Genomic DNA, 21,390 nt, shown 5'->3' on the forward strand with positions numbered 1-21,390 from the left:
TCATCAAAGGTTTCATCATCAGACATGCTAAGGTTTTCCCAGTCCGAAGCTAGGTTTTGAAGCCTTGCTTCTTTCTCTGCTGCATTCCCTTCAAATACGGTTTCTAAGATATCCTAAGCATCTTTAGACTTATTGCACATAGTTACGTGGTGTTAAAGATCTATGGTAATGGCATGCATGATAGCATTTAATCTGTCAGAATTTTGCCTTGTAGCATTAATCTCGACATCACTATAACTACCATTATCCTTTGCAACAGTTACACCGTCTACTATAACTGTTGGAGGATCATAGCCATTAATAATACGAACCCATGATTGAAAATCTCGCGCTTGTAAAAAGAACGCATAGCAATTTCCACCATAAATAGTTCGTGCCATCGAAGGCTGGCGGTACGATTATAGAGATATCACTTTTGTCCATAATAATCAGATTGCTTCAAACACAGACTTATAAGGTCTTAGCGTGTTTTCCTGCTCTGATACCAATTGAAAAAACAGGGGTCTAACAACCACACCCAATATTTGTTTGGCAATCTGTATGGACTAAATCTTAATAATATTCCGAGAGTGAAAACTCAATCAAAGAATAATACTAAAGAGTTTATCTCTTTTTCTCAAATCAATCAGCAAATCAAACAGATAGAAATCTATGATCCTGATTGATGTGGAAAATACTTGGACGGTACCAAAGATCGACCAAAATCCTACCAAACAAACAAGGTCGGATTTATCAATTATGATTGATTAACGCACAACCTGTGATATTTCAATTATAAAGATAAATAATATAATGCGGAAAAGAAATAACACAGACACCAAAAATTTTGTTAACGAGGAAACCGCAAATGCAGAAAAACGCAGGGACCTAGTCCAGAATAAACACACACTGATAAGTTGTTACACCAATTTCCTACTACATATTCAGACTAGATGTAATACCTGCTTCAGCTGTATTCAAGCACTTATAACTCCTAGCAGAACACCAATTCTCTTTAGGAATTCTTCTCATAAATCTTCTAGCAGAACGTTAGTTCTCTTTAGAAGATGCACCAACACGATTGGTACTTTTCGTTCCTTTGTTTTCACAAAACACCGATTCGATTTTCCTTTAGATGTGAATCAAGGTTTTGAAAATGTTGTTTTTGTTTTAGAAAAACAATTACTAGGTAAAGCAATATCAAAACAAACTTGTAGATTAGGGTTTATTATACTCTTCAAAGATGGAAGAGAAACCTAATTATTCTACAACAAGAAAAACTAGAATAAATCTAGAGATATCCTGTTTAAAACTTCTTAAGGATTTTTAGGAGATATCTTAATCGAAGTTTTCTTTCTATCTTCCGATTTCGACTAACAAGTGTTAGTATACGATCAGAAACTGAAATCTATCAAAACCTAGGGTTTTATATCAGAAGACAAAACCTTAGAATAGACAAGAGGTGAAAAACCTAAATTACAAGTTGTATAATCAATCACGAAGATTAAATCCAAATCGGCTTTGTGATCCCCAATACAAAGACTTTTATCTCACTCTTGTTCACGAAGAACAGAAGATATGGAAAACAACCTTATGAAGCTTACACCAATTTTCCAAAGGGGATGAAAAACGTGTAGCATTCATGAACCCTTTATTTATAGTGAAAGGTAACTTGAAAGCTAAGCAAAGTTATTTTCATTTTTCAAGATTCTCCTAATTTTGGGAGTCTTTCCTGAGTTACAACTCTTGCCAAAATAATTAATTAATTTAGCAAATATTATATTTATGTGAATAAATCACTATTTATCTTAGAAGGAAACACAAACACTTTAATATGGTAATAAAATATGTTTGAAGTAATAGATATCTTGCCTAGATAAGGAAACATCAAAAACTTGACCACAAATGGCTTCTAGTCACGTAATTGGGCTCAAGTCCGTGAATCGTTACAAACAATTCGTGGATTGTTTCCTACTAATGAACTGTAACAATTACAACAACACTTATAATTGTTACTTTAATAAATCACTCATAACTTCATCGTTATAACTCGGAATTGAGTGATTCTTGGCTCGTTGAATTCGTAAGCTCATTTACTATTACATGAGGTCCTTTCTAGGGATAAAGATTATTGTCACCAAAGTCGTGAATCAAATAACCTCAAGTATATGTACATAAATGTACATTTACCGTCATAGGAATTGTTCCATAGAGTGAGCATTTATTTCGATAGATTAGAAAGGTAGAATTGAACAAGAATCCAAATGAAATCAGTTACCACATACCTTTGTTGATGAAGTCCTTGTTGATGTCTTCTTGTAGTCTTCATACTTTATCCTTCAAGAATAGCTTCGATTATATTTCTTAGACTTAATCTAGTGCGAAACTGTCTATAGTATACTAAATCAAGAATGTATTTTGGCAGCTAAAATTGACAACTAACTTGACATACCAACGCTAGTGGGTTCAACCGACCAACGCTCTAACAGATTGAATGTGCTTTCTTTCGAGACTTTCTTTTACTCTGTCTAAGAGTTTTATTTAACTGTTGAACAAACAGTGAAAGAGTTGAATTAAAGCAATTCTCATCCCTTGCATCAACCATTTTAGGACGTAGAAATTTTTTATCAGATGTAGCAACCGGGTTTAGTAACAAGTGACGTTTCTCTATTTGATTCAGTTCAAGATCAAAATTCTATAGCTTTCCAACAAGAGTATTTCTGGAAAGCGTATCAAGGCTATTTCCCTCAATGAGGGCATGATTCTTAGAATCGTATTTGGCTGGTAACAAATTTTCATCACAATGTCCTTTTCAGGAATAGTCTTACCCAATACAAAAGATGCATTAACAATTTCAGACACTTTGTGATTAAAATCATCAAACGAATTTTTATCATACAAAGGTTTTCCCAATCAGAATATAGATTTCGAAGCCTAGCTTCATTTTCAAAGGTATTCCCTTCGAATACAGTTTCTAAGATATCCCAAGCTTCTTTAGACCTAGTGCACTAGTCACATAGTGCTGAATATCTGGGGTAATGGTATGGATGATAACATTTAATCCGTCAGAATTTTTCTTTGCAGTAAGAATCTCGGCAGCATCATATTTACCAATATCCTTCGGAAACGTTACATCGCTTTCTGTAACTTCTGGAGGATCATAACCATTAACAACATATACCCATGATTGAAAATCACGCGCTTGAAGAAAGGCACGTATATCAATTTTCCACCATAAGTAATTTGAGCCATCGAAGACTGGTGGTACGTTTATAGATATAACACTTTTGTCCATAAAGTCAGATCGCTAGAAACACAGACTTATGAGGTCTTAAACGTGTTTTCCTGCTCTGATACCGATTGAAAAAAAGGGGGTCTAACAACCACACCCAATATTTCTCTTAGCAATCTATATGGACTAACTCCAATATACTTTCAAGAGAATCAACTAGACAGTCAGACTCAATCTTAAGAAAAGTATATCAATGAGTTATATCTCAATTTATCAATTCAATCTGCAATCAAACAAATAGGAATTTGCGAGCCCGATTGAATATAAGAAATAACTTAGACGGTATCAAAAACCAATATCCAAGCGTCAATCAATTTAATCAACAACCAAAAGTTGGATTCACAATTGATTGAGTTTACGCACAACCTGTTATATTTCTATTATATAACAAAATATAATTCGGAAAACAAATAACACATACACAAGAAATTTTGTTAACGAGGAAACTGCAAATACAGAAAAACCCCAGGACCTAGACCAGATTTGAACACCACACTATATTAAGCCGCTACAGACACTAGCCTACTCCAAGTTAACTTCAGACTGGAATGTAGTTGAGCCTTAACCAATATCACACTGATCAAGGTATAATTGCGCTCCATACGTCTCTGAATCCCAGCAGGATTATACGCACTATATCCCCTTAGCTGATCTCACCCACAACTAAGAGTTGCTATGACCCAAAGTCGAAGACTTGATAAACATATCTGTCTCACACTGAAAAGTCTATTGAATAGATTAATTTGTCTCCCACAGATAAACCTGTAAGTTTATTTCCGTCTTTTGAGAAATCAAGGTGAACATGAACCAATTGATATACTGGACTTATATTCCTGAAGAACAACCTAGAAATATCAATCACCTCACAATAATCTTAATCGTATGGTAACGAAATAAGATATGGTGGAATCAAAAACAATGAGACGAAGATGTTTGTGACTACTTTTTATGTTGCCTGTCGGAGATTAAATCTCGAGCCAATCTTAGAGAAGATGGTACTCAATCACGATAGAAAATAGTAAGATCAGATCACACAACTACATAAAAAACAGTTGGGTCTGGCTTCACTATCCCAATGAAGTCTTCAGATCGTTAACCTACAGGGTTTCGTGAAAAACCTAAGGTTAAAGGAGAATCGACTCTAGTCGCAATTAATATCACACATGAGGTGTGGGGATTAGGTTTCCCAGTTGCTATAGTTCTCCTTTATATAGTCTTCAAATCAGGGTTTGCAATCAATGATACCTTGGTAACAAAGCATTCAATATTCACCGTTAGATGAAAACCTGATTAGACTCAAGCTAATATCTTTCAACCGTTAGATCGAACTTAGCTTGGTATACACAAATGAAATATACGTTCATTTAGATATGAGTAACCGTACCTAAACGTGTACACCTTGTTGGCTCAACAATAGTTAACTGAAGTTAGCCATATGAACACTTTCATGTCAACCATATTCATCTTAACCATAACTAGTTCAAATGACTCAAATGAAACTAGTTCTAGAGTTGTTCAACTGTTTATATTCTCATAGAAGTATACAAGACACAATTGAAGCAAAATTGATTTTGATTCACTCGAATCAAATCATAAACATTATAGCCATGGTTTACAAAAGATTGCATTACTTATTATATAAATGTATTAGTTCATGAACAAACCGATTTTAAAACATTATCCACTCATGTATGCGAACCGGTACGCATACCTTAGTGGCTGGACTAAGTTTGGGTTCGCCAGTATGCATACGGGTACGCATACCTGCAAACTCAGCAGAAATTCCCGGACCTGAACCTTACGCCAGTACGTGTACCGGTATGTGTACAAGGTTCCCAGACTTTCTAAAACCAACCAGTACGCATACGGGTATGCATACTATGGTTCCTGGACATGGATTACATATATACAAGTACGCATACTATGCTTAAATCTAATTGTTCTAAACTCTCATTTCAACCATTGAAACATTCTCGGAAGACGGGAATAGCTGTCTCACACAAACTATTAGCTTCAAAGCAATTTCAAAGTGATCAAATGATCAATACGAAACATTCTGAGTCTACATCAAATGACTGTCTCACACAAATCATGTAAGATGTTACTAGGCGATTCGTCAAGAATATACGATGAACTTGGTTAAAGAGAAAGCTTACCAACACATATTTCGAGAAATATGTAAGCGAGTTAAACTCAGCTAGAAATATCAAATGTGCATAATTTAAGTCTATATAGCTATACGAATTTTGTCTCAAATAGGAGATAGAGTAAATAGACTTTTGAGTGATAGATGAGTTCAAGTCTCCACATACCTTTTGTTGATGAAGTTCCACAAGCTCCCCTTAGTAGTTCTTCGTCTTCAATATATGAACGCCGTGAAGTCTAGGCTCAATTACACTTTCTATCCTAATTCAAGACTAAGCTATAAGTAGACCATAAATCAAGATTTATAGTTTTAGCAATAAACTTGACAAACAAGCTTGAGATAGAAGCACTTGCGACTTCAACCGAGCAGTGCTCTAACAATCTCCCCCTTTGTCAATTTTAGTAACAAAACTATCAACACATATGGATTACAAAATAAATAAACTTTGTAGCTTCTCATCCAAATGCTTGATCTCCTTGGTTATTCAACATTACTCAAAATCTTCGTCACTTCCAAGTACTGCAGTGATTCTGAACGTGTTCAACTCAGCATCAATGTTGTTGAAGATCCGTAGATATAACAATGAGAAAACAGTTGCTTTCAATCATTGTTATACAGTGTCATAGTATTATTACACAATATCAAAGTTTAATTGTATCACAACTTTGACAACAATACTATGGTGATTTGTATCATTACACCTTAGTTAATACTTCATCTAACATTAAAACCACTCCCCCTTACATAATGATCCATAAACCAACTTCGTATAATTGAGACCAAGCAACTAACCCTAGTTCACTTAGTTTCTACAGTATCCATGTGCTTCCGACTTTCAATGAGTGCACGCACTGGAGTAATTTCTTTGGATCGTATTCCAAACAGTAAAGTAACAACAAATCTGTTTGGTAACAACTCTATTGGTTCTTTCTAGATAAAGATATTTCAAATCATATGCAAACGCTCTTCCGTTTAAACTAATAAACTCCTTTGCCTGGTTAGGTCAATCTATCCAACAACTACCGAAGTAGCAGAGTTTAGATTTGCAATCAATCAATATAGAATATAACAAGATACTATAAACGATGCCGATCTCACACAACTAATCAATCGATAATATGACTCTAGTTGGATCCCAGACGATAAAGGTTTATGCTACACAAAGATATGAGAAACCAATAAGAAATCTTCTTCGTCTTCAAATCTTATTCGTCTTCAAATCTTCTTTAATCTTCAATTAAACCTGCACAACACCACTTGAATCTCTTGTGATCAATCACGCACAAAACGGAGTCTGTTTACAATGAACTATGACAAGACGTCTTTAGATCTACAAACAGTTCTAAATATCCCGTCGAAACTTCGATCTAGTTTGAGTGAATCTTATATCAGAAGAGAAGATTCTCAAGAATGAACAAACTAGGTGCAATCAAATTTGAACAACCGCTAGTCAATCAAAACAAACGAAAACGAAAAATAAACTGCAATTATCTAGTTTCCCAGCAACGGTACTCGTAGAGCTTCTTGATCCCACATAAGTCTTTAAACGAGCGGTCATAAGAGATTTCACCTAACTAGGGTACTTTCCTCTCCGAATTGACGGCTCCACTAGAAACAACAAAAAGATGAAGTTTTCCTGGCTCTTAGGATAGTTGATAGATACGCAAACTTATGTATTTGTAGACCAAGGATGTTTGGACACCAAGGAATTTCTAAAACCGAATATTCTCAAGATATGCAATAAATGCCAAAATCGGCTTTCATAATTCCTGGAAATGCTTTGTCCAATATTTAGAAAATCTCCAATCAGTAAATGCACATTACTAATTTTTATTTTCTAGAGATATGCATTTAATTGTTGGTAATTAAACCATATAAAACTAACAACCTTAATTAAAAGATTATTAATTTATTTTGGACTGGGATATCCATGACTTATTAAGGAATATCTTTGAACAATAAAAGATAAGAGTTATTGTTCGTGTTCAAAGTATGTTGACTTATTTTCTTTATAAATCCTCTTTCATATTTACAATCTTGGAATCGATTATATCACACTTCCAAAAACAAATTTAGAATTGGTTCATCTGTAATCCAAGACAAATACGTGATTGATCAATTATCAAATCACAATCATGGGTTCAATCGGTTATACCAATCACAAAGATCGGTTCTACCTTGATATGGATTACTTGTGATCGAACACACAAGTTACCAGGACCGGTTACACCAGTTACCAGCATCGGTTACGTCAATTACGTACCATATACTCGGTTACACAAGTCACTAGGATCGGTTACACCAATTACTAGGACCGGCTACACCAATTACAAGGATCGATTACACAATTCTTTTGAGATCGGTCACACCAATTACTAGGATCGGTCACACCAATTAAAAATATCGATCATACCATCTTAGATGATTATTTAGGATCGATTACACTAATTAATAAAAACTAGTCATACCCAATCATAAGTCAGGCACTGTGATTAGTCATACCAAGATCCACAAAAATTTATAATCAGTTCTAGTAAATCACACATATTGGTAATATAAGGATATGCAATGAATAACAATACCAATAAGCCTGACGATTTCCCTTTCGTTTCATAAAACAAGTTCATGAATGTACTTCCTTTAAACAAATGTAAACATTGTTTCCTAGGATGAAATCTCCACCTTTACCCATATACATAATCACAATAACATTCATACAATTATGTCGATGTCATATATACGAAGTTCAAAAGATAAGTGTTATACTTCGTATTCTAATTCCTTAACACTATGATCATATGATCATGTCTCACTACTAGAGTATAATAATCATTCACAGCTTCGCATTTATGTTTTCAATATAACACGACTTGAAAGATACGTTAGGAATGAAATAGTTCAAGTCAATATTACTAACCTCAAGAGGAAGGATGTTGTCGTCGTTGTAGCTCATTACTTCTTCACATTCTTCAGGTCTTCGAGTAATACTTGTATGTCTCATAATCCTAGACTTTCAAGTCTAACCTATACGAAGTTGTCTCTAGTACATAATCAAGCGACCCTTAGATGAGTTTTGGTTTACTAAAATATGACAACCAAACTTGACATACCAACGCTTGGTGGGTTCAACCGAGCTATGCTCTAGCAATCTCCCCTTTTGTCAATTTTAGTGACAACTCTTAGTACATATGGATAAACAAATTACAAGAATTCATTATACATACTCTTGATTCCAAGTTTCAACATCACAATAACCTGCATATATTCAATTCATAAATGCCTCTATTGACATTTGAATAACAAAGCTAATACTCCCCCTAAAGGTAAGATATATAGATTTTCAATCCGAACATCTTTGTTATTCCCCTTTTGTAGTCCCAAATAACTACAACAACAATATAATATGTTGCTCCCCTAGTTAATGCTTTACTCTTTCGTTAGAATAACGTTTAAGCACAATTGTCCTTTTCTTAGTGATTACAAATCACTTGTTTACTATATATTTCTCCCCCTTTTTGTCACAAAATGACAAAGGTTCGAGCAAATAAAGGTCAAACCGAAAGGATCTTACAAATCTGAAATAGTTGTACAACCTATAAGAGATAAGCATGAAGGTTTCACATACCACTTTAGATAACAATTATCAAAACGAAACTACAAGTAATTTGGTTTTAAGATGTTATCAAGGAAACAATTGCCCGAAACAATTTTCCCTGATAGTTTAACACTAAGAAACTTAGGTCCCTTGTTAAACCGATTGTAAACATACAATCGCTTATTTCGATAAGACCAAAATAAAGATCAGAATTAACTTTATTTCTCTCATCAGGTTCTAATTAAGCAGACAATACCTTAGACCTTTCACTTTAGACAATACAAGTACTAGGTTAGTTAACTAGTATTTCTCAAGGCATTTGATTAGACTTGAATAACCGAATCCTTTAATTTGATAAGTATAACTAAGATCAGAATTAACTTAGTTTCTCCTATCCGAAATCGAATTGGACTAAACAAATGATCCCGTATTTCGTTAAGCCATAAACAATTCATACAAACCAAAATAAATTGACTTGCACAATTATTTTTCTTAACCGGAAGCAATTGAAACAAAACAAAGACATAATAGCACTGCAATTGCACCGAAATTTCGTTAAGCAAAAACACTTGATATCAAACAATAAAGAAGATACCAAACAATAAGTCAAATAAATTGACACAGTTTTTCTTAACCGGAAACAATTGAATATCACACACACACACAAACCCATACATACATAATGGAATATATGTTAATTGTACCAAAATTTTGTTAAGCAAAAGCAAAATATATGCAATATAAGTAGGCTTTTGTTAAACAGGAAAATGATTAATTAACAAATTCGTTACCTCAGATTCCGCATCCTCTTTTTCCTAGAAATATATATCATTAAGCGCAAGTTCAAGTTAGAACTCTCCCCCAGTATGTTGTCAAGAACAAAAGAACAACAACAAAGAGCAACCTTTCCCAGAGAAAGGTTGAATCCGTTTTAACTAATGCGTGCCAATAGCGAATGTTGAAAACCTGAAACACATATGTTTATGCTAAACACAACTCATGTAAACACAAATTGATTCAAAATATTGTGAGTTTTTATATATGAGTTTCAATCGGAACACCTTATGATCCTTTGATAAAGCCTACCAACATGGGTCAAGAACTTAATCCCGCTAAACCAAAAAGTCACACAAACCATAAGGGTTCACATCATATGAGATCGAATATTAAGGTTATGAAAACCAAAATCAGACATCCCAAGAATAATAATTTTATACCGAAAACACATAGCAATAATATACCGAAAACACATAACAATAATATAGACATTCCATCACATGTTATGTAATCGGAAACTATCACAAGAACAATTATAAAATAATAATTTTATTCAATAATTGATAGTTTATTCAAAAATAGACCTTATACAATAATCGAAATAAATCAAAAAATTGTGTCTATTTTCTTGGATTAAGCATTACAACATATAACTTAATCTCTAGCGGTGCTCTTATTGTTCACTAAGGTTTCTTCACTGTTCAAACTCTTGAAGCGTGTCTCGAGAGACATGTCCGCAACCACTTCCTGTTTTTCAAGTTGTTCGACTTGAACCTTCATGTGTGCAAGATCAGCATTTGTTTTCTCAATCCTATCGTTGAGCCAATCTTGACGTCGAACTGTCATTATGAGATTGGTTCTTAGTTCTTCAAAACCATGGATATAGTCAGTCATACTATCAGAAGGTATCCACTTGGTTTTTGATGGATCTTGAAGGTTGTAAGCCAACAGACATGACTCATCTTGAGATCCAACAGAACTATCAGAATCATAATCAGACATGATTTTTGATATGATTTTCTTCTTCCTTTCTTTATTGATTCCTGGTGTTGATGGTGGATTTTAGTTCAGGGATAAAATTATAAAACCAGTATTTAATGCGCTGTCACCCTGCAAAGGGAAAGGCCGTCAACCACCATACCGGCAATTACAGTGGAAGTACATCTTTCAAGAGAAAATAAGCTCGGGATAATTACACTTGGGGACTGCCAGCACAGGATTCCTTCACGTCCCTCAACCAGTTTATTTCTAATATCAACATCATCAGTGTTGAAGATTTACGAGCCACATAAATTTCTAAGATGGAGACGTACATGTGCATCAAAGACTCCAAAAGTACAAGTCGGAGATATTTTCACATATTCAGCCACGCCATCGAACCTGAAGTGTAACTGGGGACTGCTCATCGCATCCCATTCCATACGACCATCCAAAATTTAGAAGACGGTTCAAAAGATGTCTCTTGGAACGAAGTCTTTGAAGATATCCCAAAAGCAGCCTGCTTCAATATTGAGACGGTGGCGCAGTACTCAGTGACAAAAGCAACATGAATGAGGGATTATTATTATATCAATCCCTGGCTCAAGCCGCATGAAACAAAGACTATTAAACATCAAAGAAGTGTCATAAACACCAGGGCAAAGGGCGCCTTCATTAGATTCCTTTCCAGAAGCTGCTTCAACATCCTCTCTGGAAGCCGCTTCAACATCCTCTCCGGAAGCCGCTTCAACATCCTCTCGAACCACTTCAACATGCTTTCCGGAAGCTACACTCAACAGCCTTTTAAGGATATTCCTCATGATAGGGCTCGTCCACAACAGAGTCGAGGATTACGACATCGTCATGAATGGTTTTAGATCCCAACTAACCATATGCCTAATCTACCTGGGGCCAACCGACATCATGTTAGGGGAACGCTCACCTGGACGCCTCTTGAACGTGACATGTTCCAAGGACATGACGACCCATCTCTCCTGGTAACATCTAACTTTGTCTCATAAGTTTTATCTTTATCTGTCACCATCTAGTGCTTATCCCGCAATAATGTAACTATTACGTGCTGCTAAGAAGGGGACTTAATGTTGATGGTGGATTTTAGTTCATGGATAAAATTGTAAAACCAGTATTTAATGCGCTGTCACTCTGCAAAGGGAAAGGCCGTTTAAGAAGTGATGAGTGCAGAAAACTTCCTCACTTTATTTGAAGTAATTTAATATATACATGAAATTCACTCAGAATGGTGCGTGCAACAGAAATCCCATGTATTCTGTGAATTCTATTTGCATTACTAATTAATGCATGATTTGCCTAGTATTTTCCGTGCTATGTTCTCAGCCAAACTCTCATCATTGACATGACATGACGATTAAGTGTTCACTCTCAACAGAGTAGCATGAATCTCCCGAAGTGCCAATATTGAGATCTACATGAAATACCCAAATAGGCTACATCACTCTCCAACAAAGAGAATCTTGCATCGACACACTTTTGATTAAGGTTAGCTCGATCAAGCATGCTTAAATTCCTTAAGGGAAATCTAGACTGTCCATATCAGTCTCAGAAACGATCGCGGCCACACAAATTGGCCGCGTAATTTAACAAGCATCACGATGGCCGTCGGCAGGCCCACCAGTGTTTCGACCAATCGTACCTTGCCCAAACATCTCCCAACACTGTCAAACGCCAACCCTAAGTAGGGTGGTCGCGCTCTTTGGGAGAAGCTCGATCGAGCATGGACTGTCCAAGAAAGTCTTAAAATCATCGCAACCGTCCAATTTCGCCAGCTTGTTTGGACGGATTAGATCATCCCATGAGTGATTAGGGAAGCGCTGGCATGCACACTGGCGGACCCACTTTCCCCTCACTCGAACGGCTTGCCCATGGCAAGGCCATAGGGTGATGAATCAATTTCCAAAAACATGGCAGGTGTGATGCTTCTAAGCCCTAATTTGGGTCGCGGAAGTACACTAGCGTCTTAAATCGATCACGACCATCCAACTTAGCCAGCCTATTTGGATGGCTTAGCTCGCATTTTGGACCATCAGGAAGGTGCACATAAGTTCACCGCCAGCCCAATATTGTCCCCACGTGATCGATTCCCCCAAGGGAATCCAACGGCATGCCAAACCTCTTGGTCAAACTCGTGTGGACGTGGATGTCTCAAAACCCTAATTAGGGTTTACGACAACATGCTTCTGTCGTAAATTGATCACGACCATCCATCTTCGCCAGCCTAAACGGATGGTGTATATATAGATTCAGGTGGTCCCAAAGGTGTTAACATGTCCACCATTGGCCCACCTTTACATTTGATCGGCCGGCCTGTGCAAACCAGGGCCAGATGCCTCGAAATGCATGCCTAAAAGGTGATAGGTCACACGTCCTTCAAACCCTAATTTATGCTTTGCGGCAATGTATTTCTGTCGCAAATTGATCGTGACTACTCATCTTCACCGGTCGAATTGAGTGGCCTAGATCTGATTTTTGATGAACCAAGAGGTGTATACATCCATGCCAGAAACCTGCCTCCATGCATGCCCGATCGGCCCGTGTGGATTAGCACTCAGTGCTTGGATTCAGTTGGAAAAGTAAGGACGGCGCACAGTCCCTAAACCCTAAATTTCATCAACGACAATGTACAACTTCCGTAAATCATCTTGTCCATCCAACTTTGCATGCATAATTGGATGATGTAAATTTATTTCCAGCGAACCTACAAAGCAGCATGACAACCACCAGCCACCTCTCTTCCATAGAGAGTGATCGACCAAGTGATGGATTGTTTACACAGCCTTCAAACGATCACCCAAAGATAGTCTGGCATGCTGCCATTTTAAGACGCTCAATCCGCGACTTATCCAATCAAGCTTTAAAACAACGATGCTTCATGCATATCGATTGTTTTGAGCTGCTTGTTTAAAAGCGATGCACCACATGCATCGAACATGTACGATATTTTATGAATATCAATTTCATAAATAACTTAGTTATTTAACTTAGCACCGTACACTATTTTTTGCGGCAAGTCCCACGACTTGACCCACTCACTCGAGACATCAAACATGTCACAAACTGGGGGATACTTATTGGGGTATTGGTCTGGCGATTTACAGCGTGCGGCGCGCAACGCGCTCATTACGAGAACGTGTTTAGAAATGATGGACGGTTGACAGTGATGAGGGAAGTGGGAAAAGGAGTGATCGTGTGACAATCACCATCCATACATGACCCCGCTACTCCATAACTTAACTTCCTACGAGATGAGGATTGCGCTCAAATGACTTGTATAAATAGGTTCTTAGACCTATTTCCAAACAACAGAAACCAAGTTGTTGTTAACAACGTATTCATAAAACACCCAGAACTGATAGCTTACATTGTGCAAGCCAGTTCAACATTCTGATACAAGTCATAAAAAGCCAACACTTTCACAATCTCAACACCTTCTTCGCTTCCCTCCCTAAAATCAACCCCATCTCATTCACTTTGTGACCGAAGCAAGTCTGGAACGGCCATTTCTTGGTTTAGGCCAGAATTGTATAGAGTCATCTCTCGAATCCAAAGTACTCCCGTGCAGTGCATTTGTTTAGGGTTTAGATTCGTTTCTCATCCATACACACCCAAATTTACCAAAACCAGCAGAAACAGTTTTCACCCATAAACACCTGGACAATCCTTAACCTTTGAGATTCCTCCTTATGGACCTTTGTACAACTGTGAGTTATTGGAGGCATGCTCAGAAATTTAAATAATAATTAATCAGGGTTTCTCAATATAAGCAAGAGATAGTTTCTCTTAAGAAGAGACAACTTTCGGACCGAAAATATTCAGGAAATTCCAAAAAATATATAGAATATATTTTGTTTCCTATGTCCGAACTTCTCATGCTGGAAAGTTTATTAAAATTTGAAAATTTTAAGTAAAACCTATTTTTGGAAGATCATGATAAACATGAACAATTTTTAGACAAATATGGATTCATACCTATCCAGAGATTGTCACAATTATTTTTTGATAAAAACACAATAAAAGAAATTGTGCTCTCGTTTTATGTGCTTCTCATCCCAAAAGTTATGAGCACGAACTTGGATGAGAGTGCACAATCTCCATACAACTAGGTTGTATCGGAGTAAGCCTTTTCTTGCTTACAACGAGTATCAGAAATATATTTCATATTCCTCTTTGGAAATTTCTGCCCAAAGTACTTCCTCCCAAGAAGATGATCATTCCTTGATCTAAAGGTACGATCATGAGGAGAAACTGTACTGATGTGAGAATTTTCAGAAATAGATAAATCTCTCTTAATTCTGTCGATGATGAGATTTTCATAAGATTTTCTCATTCTAAGGATTTCCTTATTATGCATATCAGTATGATTATTTGAAACAATTATCGGAAATTCATGATTGTTTCCTTTGACAGAGATTCTCTCTTTCCCTTTCTTCTGAAATCGTTCTTCATATAAACAGGGACTGTTTCGACATGAGTGAGGAGGAACCTTTTTCCAGAAGCAATTATCAACTCTTACTCTTATTTCTTTCGAGTTGACTTTATCGGATTGGGATATATTCTGTCTTTCTAATGAGGAATGAGCTTTCAGTTTTTTAAGACAAAAAACTTCTTTCTATACTTTTACTACCATAGTTTTAATAAGTATAAGTTTCATGTCAAGTGACTGAAAGCTGTATTCCTTCAGATCACTTTCACGGAATCGGTTCAAAGTTTTCATTGGACAAGATTTCGTTTGATCATCAGTATATGTAGAAGATGGTTTCTCATTCTCTTCTGACTTGATGTAGTTAGGCAGACTACAATCGTCATGATCTGTTTCAGATGTGACTAAACACGTTTTGTTATCACAATCTGTATAAGTCGAGCAAGAACTTTTAGTTTCCTCATCAGAAGAAATTATAACAGAATCATTAGTCAGAGTCATAGGATGAGTCTCTTGATCTTGAGTAAGAGATTTACCAAGAGATTTTAATTTGACAGTGAGATCCATATTCTCTTCTCTGATCTCATGCTTAAGAACATTAGATTATGTCTTTAATATTAACATCCGTGTAGACAAATATCTTATAGGCCTTAGTAGTTTCACCAACTCTTTATCAGTATCTACTTTTCCATCATAGATAGACTCATATGTTTTCGTAACTCCTGGATCATGAGTCAACGAAGTAGTAACATCTTCAACATTTGAGTATTCATACTCTTTCATAACGTTAATTGAATCAGACGTATATTCAATTCTTATAGGTTGGATCGCACCAAACATAGATTGTTAGATATTTTCGTATTTGCTTGCTGTGATACCAATTGAAAAGACGAGGGTACCCAAGTACACCAAAATATTTAAAATATCCACCTATAGGTCCTCTTACCGAAAGTGATTGTCTACGAAAAAAGTCGAGAAAATACGATAAATCGGTATTCACACTTTATGTGATCGTCTATGGATACGAGATCGAGACAATACAACAATCAAAGTGAGATTACTTGATAATAGGTTCGGACTTAACCAAACTCTATAGGATCACTATCAAGTAATACGGAGTTAACGTTTGTGTAATTTACTTTAAATTATAATAACAAAAACTATAATTACGGAAAATAAAAGTAAATGACAGATCAAGATTTTGTTAACGAGGAAACCGCAAATGCAGAAAAACCCCGAGATCTAGTCCAGAATTGAATACTCTCAGAATCAAGCCGCTATACAAAATCTAAACCAACTTCGTATAGTTGAGACCAAGCAACTAAACCTAGTTCACTTAGTTTCTTCAGTATCCCTGCGCTTCCGACATTCAATAAGTGCACGCACTATAACAATTCCTTTGGATCGTATTCCAAACAGTAAATGAACAAAAAATCTGTTTGGTAACAACTCAATTGATTCTTTCTAGATAAAGATATCTCAAGTAATATGCAAAGGCTCTTCCGTTTAAACTACTAAACTCCTTTGCTTGGTTAGATCAATTTATCCAACAACTACCGAAGTAGCAGAGTTAAGATTTGCAATCAATCAATATAGAATCTAACAAGAGACTATAAATCGATGATGATCTCGAGCAACTAATCAATCTAAAAAATCCGATTCTAGTTGGATCCCAGCCGATCAAGGTTTGTGCTACACAAAGATATGAGAAACCAATAAGAAATCTTCCTTGTCTTCAAATCTTCTTTAATCTTCAATTAAACCTGCACAACACCACTTGAATCTCTTGTGATCAATCACGCATAGAACGGAGTATGTTAATAATGGATTATCGCAAGATGTCTTTAGATCTACAAACAGTTCTAAAAATCCCGTCGACACTTCAATCTAGTTTGCGTGAATCTTATATCAGAAGAGAAGATTCTCAAGAATAAACAAACTAGGTGCAATCAAAGTTCAACAACCATGAGTCAATCAAATCAATCTAAAACTAATAAACTGCAATTATCTAGTTTCCCACCAACGGTACTTGTAGAGCTTCTTGATCCCACAAAAGTCTTTAAACGAGCGGTCGTAAGAGATTTCGCCTAATTAGGGTACTTTCCTCTCCGGATAGATGGCTCCACCAGAAACAACAAAAAGATGAAGTTTGCCTGGATCTTAGGATAGTTAGCTAGAGATGCAAACTTAGGTATTTATAGACCAAGGATGTTTGGACACTTAGATGAGTTTTGGTTCACTAAAATATGACAACCAAACTTGACATACCAACACTTGGTGGGTTCAACCGAGCTATGCTCTAACAATCTCCCCATTTGTCAATTTTAGTGAAAAACTCTTAATACATATGGATAAACGAATTACAAGAATTTATTATACATACGCTTGATTCCAAGAATCAACAGCACAATAACCTGCATACATTCAATTAATAAATGCCTCTATTGACATTTGAATAACAAAGCTAATACCCCCTAAAGGTCAGATAACTAAATTTTCAATCCAAACATCTTTGTTATTCCCCTTTTCTAGTCCAAATAACTACAACAACAATATGATATGTTGCTCCCCCTTAGTCAATGCTTTACTCTTTTGTTACATATAACATTTAAGCACAATTTTCCTTTACTTAGTGATTACAAATCACTTGTTTACTGCATATATTTCTCCCCCTTTTTGTCAAAAAATGGCTAAGGTTCGAGAAAATAAAGGTCAAACCCAAAGGATCTTACAAATCTAAAAGACTTGTGCAACCTATAAGAGTTAATCACGAAGGTTTCACATACCATTTTAGGTAATCAATATCAAAATCGAAACTACAAGTAATTTGCTTTTAATATGTTATCAAGGAAACAATTTCCCGAAGCAATTTTCCCTAATAGTTTAACAAATTGACTAAGAAACTTAGTTCCCTTGTTAAACCGATTGTAAACATACTGAAAAAGCGGGGGTCTAACAACCACACTCAATATTTCGCTTAGAAATCTATATGGGCTAACTCCAATATACTTTCAAGAGAATCAACTATACAGCCAGACTCGATCTTAAAAAAAGTATATCAAAGAGTTATATCTCAATTTCTCAATTCAATCCGCAATCAAACAAATAGGAATTTGCGATCCCGATTGAATATAAAAAATAACTTGGACGGTATCAAAAACCAATATCCAAGTGTCAATCAATTTAATCAACAACCAAAGGTTGGATTCGCAATTGATTGAACTTACGCACAACCTGTGATATTTCTATTATATAACAAAATATAATGCGGAAAAGAAATAACACAGACACCAGAAAATTTGTTAACGAGGAAACTGCAAATGCAGAAAAACCTCGAGACCTAGTCCAGATTTGAACACCACACTGTATTAAGCCGCTACAGACACTAGCCTACTCCAAGTTAATTTAAGAGTGGAATGTAGTTGAGCCCTAAACAATCTCACACTGATCAAGGTACAGTTGCGCTGCTTACGTCTCTGAATCCCAACATGATTCTATGCACTTGATTCCCTTAGTTGATCTCACCGACAACTAAGAGTTGCTATGATCTAAAGTCGCAGACTTGATAAACAAATATGTCTCACACAGAAAAGTCTATTTAATAGATAAATCTGTCTCCCATAGATAAACCTATAAGTTTTGATCTGTCTTTTAATAAATCAAGGTGAACAGGAACCAATTAATATACCAGACTTATATTCCCGAAGAACAGCCTAGAAATATCAATCACCTCACAATAATCTTAATTGTATGGTAGCGAAACAAGATATTGTGGAATCACAAACGATGAGACGAAGATGTTTGTGACTACTTTTTATCTTGCCTATCGGAGATTAAATCTCGATCCAATCTTAGAGAAGATAGTACTCAATCACGATAGAAAACACAAAGATCAGATCACGCAACTACAGAGAAAATAGTTAGGTCTGGCTTCACAATCCCAATGAAGTCTTCAAGTCGTTAACCTACAGGGTTTCGTGAAAAACCTATGGTTAAAGGAGAATCGACTCTAGTCGCAACTAGTATCACACAGGAGGTGTGGGGATGAGGTTTCCCAGTTGCCAGAGTTCTCCTTTATATAGTCTTCAAATCAGGGTTTTCAATCAATGATACCTTGGTAACAAAGCATTCAATATCCACCGTCAGATGAAAACCTGATTAGACTCAAGTTAATATCTTTCTACCGTTAGATCGAACTTAGCTTGTTATACACAAATGAAATGTACTTTCATTTAGATATGAGTAACCGTACCTAAACGTGTACACCTTGTTGGCTCAACAATAGTTAACCGAAGTTAGCCATATGAACACTTTCATATCAACCATATTCATCTTAACCATAACTAAAAAAAAATGACTCAAATGAAACTAGTTCTAGAGTTGTTCAATTGTTTATATTCTCATAGAAGTAGACAAGACACAATTGAAGAAAAATCGACTTTGATTCACTTTAATCAAGTCATGAACCTTATATCCACTGTTTGCAAAAGATTGCATTCTTTATTATATAAATGTATTAGTTCATGAACAAACCGATTTTAGAATATTATCCACTCATGTACGAAAACGAGTACGCCTACCTTAGTGGACGGACTAAGTTTGGGTTCTCCAGTATGCGAACGGGTATTCATACCTCCAAACTCAGCAGAAATTCCCGGACCTGAACCTTACGCCAGTATGCATACCGGTATTGTTGATGGTGGTTTTTAGTTCAAGGCTATAATTATAAAACCTTGCATATAATATGCTGTTATTCTGCAAAGAGACAGAGCCATGTAAAAGTGATGAGTGCGCAACCTCGTCACTTGCGCATTTATCGAGCAATTCAATATTTTTACATGAAATTTATCCAGAATGGTGCATGTATCAACAATCCCAGTTATTCTGTAAATTTTGACACCCTACCTGTATTATTCATTAATATAGGACTCATTGAATACTTTCTGTGCTGTGTTCCATGGATGAACCCTTAATATTGATATGACATGACAATTAGTGTTCACTCGCAGCTGAGTAGCATAAATTTCCCGAAGTATCAAGGTTGAGGTTTGCATAAAAGTACTCGGTCAGAAAGCATGCTGCTCTCTGGCAATAGATAACTCTGTGTCAACACGCAGAATCCAATCAATTTTGTCAGACCCTGTCGGTCGAAACTAAACCTTGGCAAACTAGGCAATTGATCCGCCATGGATTAGTAGGTGCAAAGTCCTACCCAAAATAAGAAAACAAGGAATAAAAGAGGGGCCGCAGAAAATAGGAGCAACAACAAAGGGAGGTGTGGCCGTGCCATAGGACAACTGGCGCCACCTGCAGATGGCCACGCCCACATGCTGCTTTCCGGCTCTAAATCCGCCACATGCACATGAGATGTGACCGGGCTCATACTTGTCGGCCCTCTTTCCTATCGGACAATCGTGTCCCTTTAAGTGCGCTACGTGCACTAGAGATGTGGCCACGCCCTATGTTTGTCAGACCCCTTTTCTATTGACCAATCAGGTCGCTCTAAACCCGCCACACGCATTAAAAGGCCAAACTATGCCAAACGGCCACCATGCTAAATCGACATGCCAAACGTGCAATGCCGCGCCACCATGCTAATCGGCATGCCAAACGTTCCATGCCGCACCAATATGCTAATCGGCATGCCAAACATGCCATGTCGCGCCAATGTACTACTCAGCATGCCAACATGCCACTCCGCCGCAGTAACATGACGACATGCCACAAACAGCGCAGCTACGTGCTAACCCACTTTTGTTCGTGGCCAACGCCATAACAGACTCCAACTAGGGTATTCTTATCAGAAAAAACGTTTTTGCTTTAGTGGCATTAGTCGAAACCCTAATTCTTGGTCGTGGCCCAAATTACTCCACTTTGGCCCCACAACATGCCACGAGCCCCGCAGAACCCATAAAACCCTAAAAAAGTCGCCATACCATGGCCACCATGGCTATCCTTGCGCCTCTGGTCGTTCCCAATTTATGGCCCTGCCACTATTCCTTTGACGCGGCCATGGCACCATCTGCACAAAAAACGTCACCATGCCGCGGTCACATGCCACACGCGCTAATTAGGGTTGCGGCATGTCAAACCCTAATTTAGGCAGCGCCGCTACGACACATGCCAAACGCACTAATTAGGGTTGCGGCATGCCAAACACACTAATT

The sequence above is a fragment of the Papaver somniferum genome, chromosome 4, assembly GCF_003573695.1.
Source record: "Papaver somniferum cultivar HN1 chromosome 4, ASM357369v1, whole genome shotgun sequence".
NCBI lineage: Eukaryota > Viridiplantae > Streptophyta > Magnoliopsida > Ranunculales > Papaveraceae > Papaver > Papaver somniferum.